The following is a 6,231-nucleotide window of genomic DNA, read 5'->3' on the forward strand; positions in this document are numbered from 1 at the left end:
TGATTTGTCATCCAGTTGTGTACTCCTATAAATGATTTAGTGGAAAATAATTGTGTTTTTCATATGATATTTCTATTTCTTGATGCAATACTAGGAATCAATAAAAAGCCTCCATAGTAAAATAAAACTTTCTGAAATGATTCGAATACTTTTACGAAAAGGACATTTGGATACTTTTACTAAATCATGATTCAGTTGTTTAAAACACATGAATAGAAAAACCACTGGAATCAAAAGGTGTAACCCATGCCTCATAGATACTTATAAATCGATCAGGACAGAAGATGGTTGTCCGTAATGAGAAATCGGTTGCCTATAGTCCACATAATATAGGCAGTTTAAGAACTTCTGTCCATCAAACATTTTTAGGGTTCACAATCGGTATACAACTAATTGCCAAAATAGAACGATGCCAGGGTAGCAGCCTTGGGGTCATGGTAAACTCTACAGGCTGGTTGGCACAATTGTATCAAATCCGTGCCACATCATGGGCAGGCCCTCCGAATCCCGTGGGGGTGGTCTACGGTGGGATTACGTATCACCCATCTGGTAGCGCCATTCCGGCCTAGCGTGAAGGGATAGCTGGTGCAACCATCGGAAGATCCACCATCGAGATGGTGTTGGAGTGCCGTTTCAAGTACGGGGTGAAAACTCTTGTTCCGGGCTTAGCAGTGATGAACTTGTTCATACTTGCCTTCATTGGTTGGTCTTGACAACTAGGATGATAGTCTTTGTCCTTGTTGTCTTCGGCTGGACATGACGATGTCGGCGTGGGGGCATGCCCACATTGAAGGCGTTGTTGAGGAAGAAGTAGGCTTTCTTGTTGACTAGTGGTTGGGGCGCACCCAGGTGCGCCGCCTGAGAGGAAGCTGGGGCGGTGCTAGATAGGATGCGCCCCTTCCACTTTCTTGATTGTACCACGTGATGTTATTTCGTCAAAATCAAAATATAGCAATATGAAGTACTAGTACATACACGTTCACGTCTAAAACCAGAGGCTGGCGACGGTCGATGATACATCTAGAGGCAATGGAAAATCACTGCTTGGGTCATGAGCGGGTAAGACGTGTCGGTCTCCTTGGCGCACTTGCCCGGATCCCCATGCCCTGACCTCACTTCCACAGCACCTTGAAGGCGTCATCGTTGGTGCAGGCGTCCCTGATGTACACCGGCAGGACGTCGCTTCAGTAGCCATCAATTGTTACCACATGCTTTTTCAGCTGTGAAACAAGGAGACAAATTGCATGAATATGATAGATCATGTGCCTAAAACATGCTCAAGGTAGTTTTTATTTTTGTTCTACACAACTACACCTCCATCTTACTTTGTTTTTGTTGCATGTTTCATCTGATTCACCAAACGGGTAGTCATCCTTCGTGTCACTCCCACCATTATTAATCACAAACTTATAAGCATAGTTCCTGAGCCTACCCGCCACAACCAGCATTGTGGGATATGTCACAACTGATTAGTTTCTACTCAGGAAGGCTGAGAAGAGAGCCTGTCGTGATCTTGTTTAGTCCTTCCATGGCACCTGAATGACAGTCCAGACCACATTAACCGGAAGTACAGTTCTGGGTTAGTAATAAGGAATGAGCTAAAATCGAAAAATACTTTAAGTATCTTGTATCAAGGCACTTGAGTAAAACGAAACAATACAAGTACAAAGGAGTGACTTCACGGAAATAGATATTTGCATCTTCACTTCTTCAGTGTCACTGTTGTGATCCTAATTTGTAAAACATGAGTGCTCACACAGTTCTTACGTAGCATCTCTAAACTGCACATTTCTAGTATAGCCATCGGCAACCTAAAATAATCCCAAACCTAGAATTCTAGATTGCTGCAAGCATAACAATTTTTTATAAGATTCTTATTTAAGGCGTAATACATAACTGGTCTACATAATAAAGCAGCACATGTCTATTTCCATGGCCAACCGCAAAAGCTAACAAAAATGGTTAGAAGAATTCTCTTGTGTGGGACGTCTTAAAAAGCAATATCACCTACGAATCACACAAGGAATTAGAGCATAACTCTCTAGCTCTAATTTATTTATCTAATTTTCCAAGCAGTCAGTATTGGAGCAGGCACTTCCTTGATATATTTCACATTTTAAGGATAACAAAGTTCATGGATCTACTATTAGGAAGAGCTGAAGGAGTAAAAAACAGCATAGCTTGAAGGAATGTAGTCAGTAAAACTGCAAACTGGGCCTGCGAAAAACTAAACAGAGACATTTTTTCAACATCTTCTCTAGTTGGGCTTGATTTTTTAGTACTGCAGGCAAGCATGTTGCTAAATGCCTCTAATTCCTAACAAGTTATGTAATGGGGAGATTAGCTTGTTTGTATCAGCTTCATCTCGCTTGCATGGATTCTATTTATTGGAACTATTTGCCGTAAAAAATGCCTTGGTCATACATATCTAAGTACGACTATGCTTTTATGTAGTTGTGTGAGTGTGTAACAACATCTCAATATCAAAGTTTTAGTATCAAGGATAAAAAACTTTGTGGATGTACTATTAGGAAGAGCAGTGATTACAGCCAGTATAGTTTGGATAAATGTAGGCAGTAAAACTGGAAATTGGGCCTGAAAAAACTAAACAGAGGCATTTTTTCAACCACTTTTCTAAGTGGGCACGATGATCTTTGCCAAGTATGATAGGCAAACAAGTTGCTAATTGCCAAGTGCTAACCAATTTATCTACAACCATTGTTACCTGGCGCGTTATGCAAGGGTGGTTAGCTTGTACCTGTCAGCTTCTGCTCCCTAACATGGATTCTAGTTAATGGATCACTATGCTTTTGAAGTGCTTATGCACCACATCTCAATATCTAAGCTTTAGCAATAAAACCAAATAACTACAGAAACAATAAAATTCTAACAGGGAATATAGATGAGCGCTGCAATGTCAAGTGTAGAACAACAGATTCACAAGCATGGTGCTTACCACGCTTGCCCTGGTGCTTGACCATGGTGACGGCGCCGCTATGCCTCCAGTCCAGCGCGTCGGGCACGGCGTCGGGACAGGAATGTACATACCGCGTATGATGTACTTTGGAAGCTCATCTTCCTTGCGCTGTGCATTTGAGAAAAAAATATATAATAATTGGTAAGAAGCAATTGCTGTGACGATTGATCAAAAGTGAAGCAAGATGGAAAAACAGAGAGCAGAGTAAAAGGGAAATAATAAGACAACAGCACTAGAAGGTTCATGGCATTCTCATTGACAGTTGGATTTCTAATGAACCTATGTAATTGGCAAATGGAAAGGAAAGAAAAAAGAAAAGAGAATTATTAGCATATGGTAATTAGTTGAAAGTCTCTGAATAATAGAATGAGCTACGATCAGTTGTATACAATCTATCATGATACACACAAGAAGTCATAAGAAATGAGCTCTTAAATGTAAATAATCAGAATCGCAACTAAAAGCAAGATAGTTACTCTGACACTTGGGTAGACTCATAAAAAAACTAATGCTGGCACATGACACCTCATCTGAGAACTCATTTCTTAGCCTGGATTAGCAACGTTTCCTAAATTAGCTTGTTCATTAAAAAAACAAGCTTTTATCATTTGGGTGTGGAGGGATTCAGCTTGAACAGCCAACTCCTTGATGAACCTGTGAAAGCTACTGAAACGACTTTTTGTATTCTTACATTAGTAGCCAAATGTACATCTCCTTTTTACACGTGTACATGCGAAATTTCAATTTCAATTCGCCTTGCACAAGTACTGTCCTTAGTATAACTCTAAAATTGCATTCTTGAATTAGGGGTGCAGTGCTATTCTATTGAACGGAATACAGTGCAGAAAGACATCACTTGCAAATATTCTGAAGATCAAATCTAACAGCACATAGGCAATCTCGCGCGTTCATAGGAAAATATATTCTAGATGTTGCTCCCAAGTGGGGAAAACACATCCTTGACGATGATGCACCTAGCAACAAGAATCGCTTTTGTAGAAATCTAATTGATTCATATAACAAAGAACCAAGCTTCAGTGAATGAGAATCACTGGGTGCAGATATTCTTTGTGTGCATCTTACTATTAGTGATGGAGTCAAATATCTGATCTTTGGCTGCTTAATAGGCACGACATAATAAAATCCATCATTGAAGATGAGCTTGTGGCATCTACTTAAGACAAGTGCTTGTAAGAAACGGAGCAAAATAAATTCATTTTGGTTCTCACATTACCCGATCAGATTTAACAGGGTGAGGCTACCCATCGCCGGTTAGGCTACCTATCCACAGATCAGCAGAATCCAATTATAAATTTACTTAGCACTGCCATGGTCAAGGCAGCTGAACTTAACACCTGATAAAAGTGTGTAATCCTTTCTCTGTAGGTTTTATGTGTTTGCTCTAGTTTCAGCCATGGCATCGATTAACCAAAACGAGATTTGTATAAACTGAAATAGAGTATAACCAAAACGTACAAATTGTAGTTGATGTTCAGATGTGGGGGTAGATGGTGGAGAGGGGAAGCTCACCACGTTGGTGTTATGTTGGCCTGCTCCTCTGGCCGCTCTACCTGCAGAAACGAGACCAGATGGGTCAGTGAGAGAAGAGAGGGGAGATAGAGGAGATAAGATCATGTTAACTAACAGATCAAACACACGAGGGGCCGCTTGGATCCAAATCCGCCCGCTCAGCCAGCCAGCATCGCCCTCTTCCTCTGTCCACCTCCTCATCCCCACGCCATCCCCTTCCTCGATCCAAATCCAACACACACACACACACACACACACACAAAGAGAAAATGGATTTCATTGTGGGCTACTCCTCCCATGGCCACCCCTCCGTCTGCTGGACGTCATCTGGCACCCCGGCCTCGAGTGACTCTGGTTCCGCCGCGATCGACTCGTCCACTCTGTGCACGCTCAGCCTCGACAGGAGGGGAGGGGGCAGTGGCGACGGCGAAGTCGGGGAAGGAGGGCGCCGCGGGGAAGTGCCAGCCCACACGGTCCTTGGCCAGCCGGTGGTTCCCGGCGTCACACTCTTCCGGCGAGGCCACCCACCCTGCATCTCCTCGTGTTCACCTTCTCCCGCAGTGGTGGCGCGGCGCGTCGAGCAGCCGACACAGGGAAGAGGAGGGGCTCGGAGCAGTCGCGAGGAGAATCGGGGGAGAGAAGAGGAGGCGGCGGCGGCGTCACGAGAGAAGGTTGCGTTGCGTGTGATGTGAAATTTTGGAGGAAAGGATAAGGAAGGGGTGGGGCTCGAGGCAACTTCCTCCCTCTTGCTATTTTTGTCTTTCAGCTAGTCCGGCGTGGACATCGCGAGCGCTCGCGCTTGATGCACAGCTGAATGATTTTAATGTTAATTTCATAATTTTAATGGTTCTTCCATAGTTTTGTTAGTTTCATAGTATATATGTTAATGACTTTAGCTTCATTGCCTTGCATCAACTTCAATAAAAAGATGCAGATGACAGTGGTTTCAACCTCCTTTAATTTTTTTTATTTGCATATACCCGGTATGTGTGTCTAAAATAAATATATCTCCGAAGAATTACTTTAAACACCATGCCAATGTCGTAAACTATTTAGACAGTGATTCTGTTATGTTAGGAACATAAAGAAACTCCAACTGCATATCCTTTGTGCCATTTGAGAGCCAACCCATGCATGAGCTTGAAGATGAAATCCATGTGAAAGGTAGTGGGTAAGCATGGGACGAAAAGATGCAGAATTTTTAAGGAGGAAGAACAGAGTGACCTGCTGCATTGACTCGATGGACATTACAGGATCATCTTCAGTTGGGTCATCTCCTCTTACGCTGTTGGTCATCTTCAGTTAACTTACTGCAGTAAATAGTGAAGTTTCGTACTGGTAACTTAGCTAGATCTGAAATTGAAGCAAGAGCCGAGCAAGTACTATAAGAAATGGATCAGGAACTCGAGGACATCCATGTGAAAGCACGTCCGGGACAAAAAGGTGCAGAATTTTTAAGGAAGAAGAGCAGAGCGACCTGCTGCATTGACTCGATGCAAGGAAATTGACGTTGCCTTGTCCATGTGTCATCTGCACGCTAGTGGTAAGCACCAGACGAAAAAGATGCAGATTTTCTTTGAAGAACAGAGTGACAGCATTGGCCGTTGTTGACACCGCGCGTGACGCCGGTGAGCCGCAGATCGAGGTGCCTGCCGCTGCACCGGCCATGGAGTGACGAACGGGGCGGCGCCGGGGGCATCCATTACTTTCGGGTACGGCTAAGG

The 6,231-nt window shown here is 43.3% G+C and overlaps 1 long non-coding RNA gene across 1 annotated transcript; it reads right to left on the minus strand.

Annotated features, from left to right (window-relative positions):
* Positions 1–230: 230 nt before the first annotated feature.
* Positions 231–5,246, minus strand: LOC125527611. Its single transcript, XR_007292208.1, has 5 exons — positions 4,623–5,246; positions 4,508–4,548; positions 2,957–3,085; positions 1,326–1,535; positions 231–1,220 (listed from the first exon to the last, which is right to left on the minus strand). It is a non-coding gene; the product is annotated as an uncharacterized LOC125527611 (long non-coding RNA).
* Between the last annotated feature and the right edge of the window lie 985 nt (positions 5,247–6,231).

The sequence above is a fragment of the Triticum urartu genome, unplaced genomic scaffold (genome assembly GCF_003073215.2).
Source record: "Triticum urartu cultivar G1812 unplaced genomic scaffold, Tu2.1 TuUngrouped_contig_4283, whole genome shotgun sequence".
NCBI classification, from domain to species: Eukaryota; Viridiplantae; Streptophyta; class Magnoliopsida; order Poales; family Poaceae; genus Triticum; species Triticum urartu.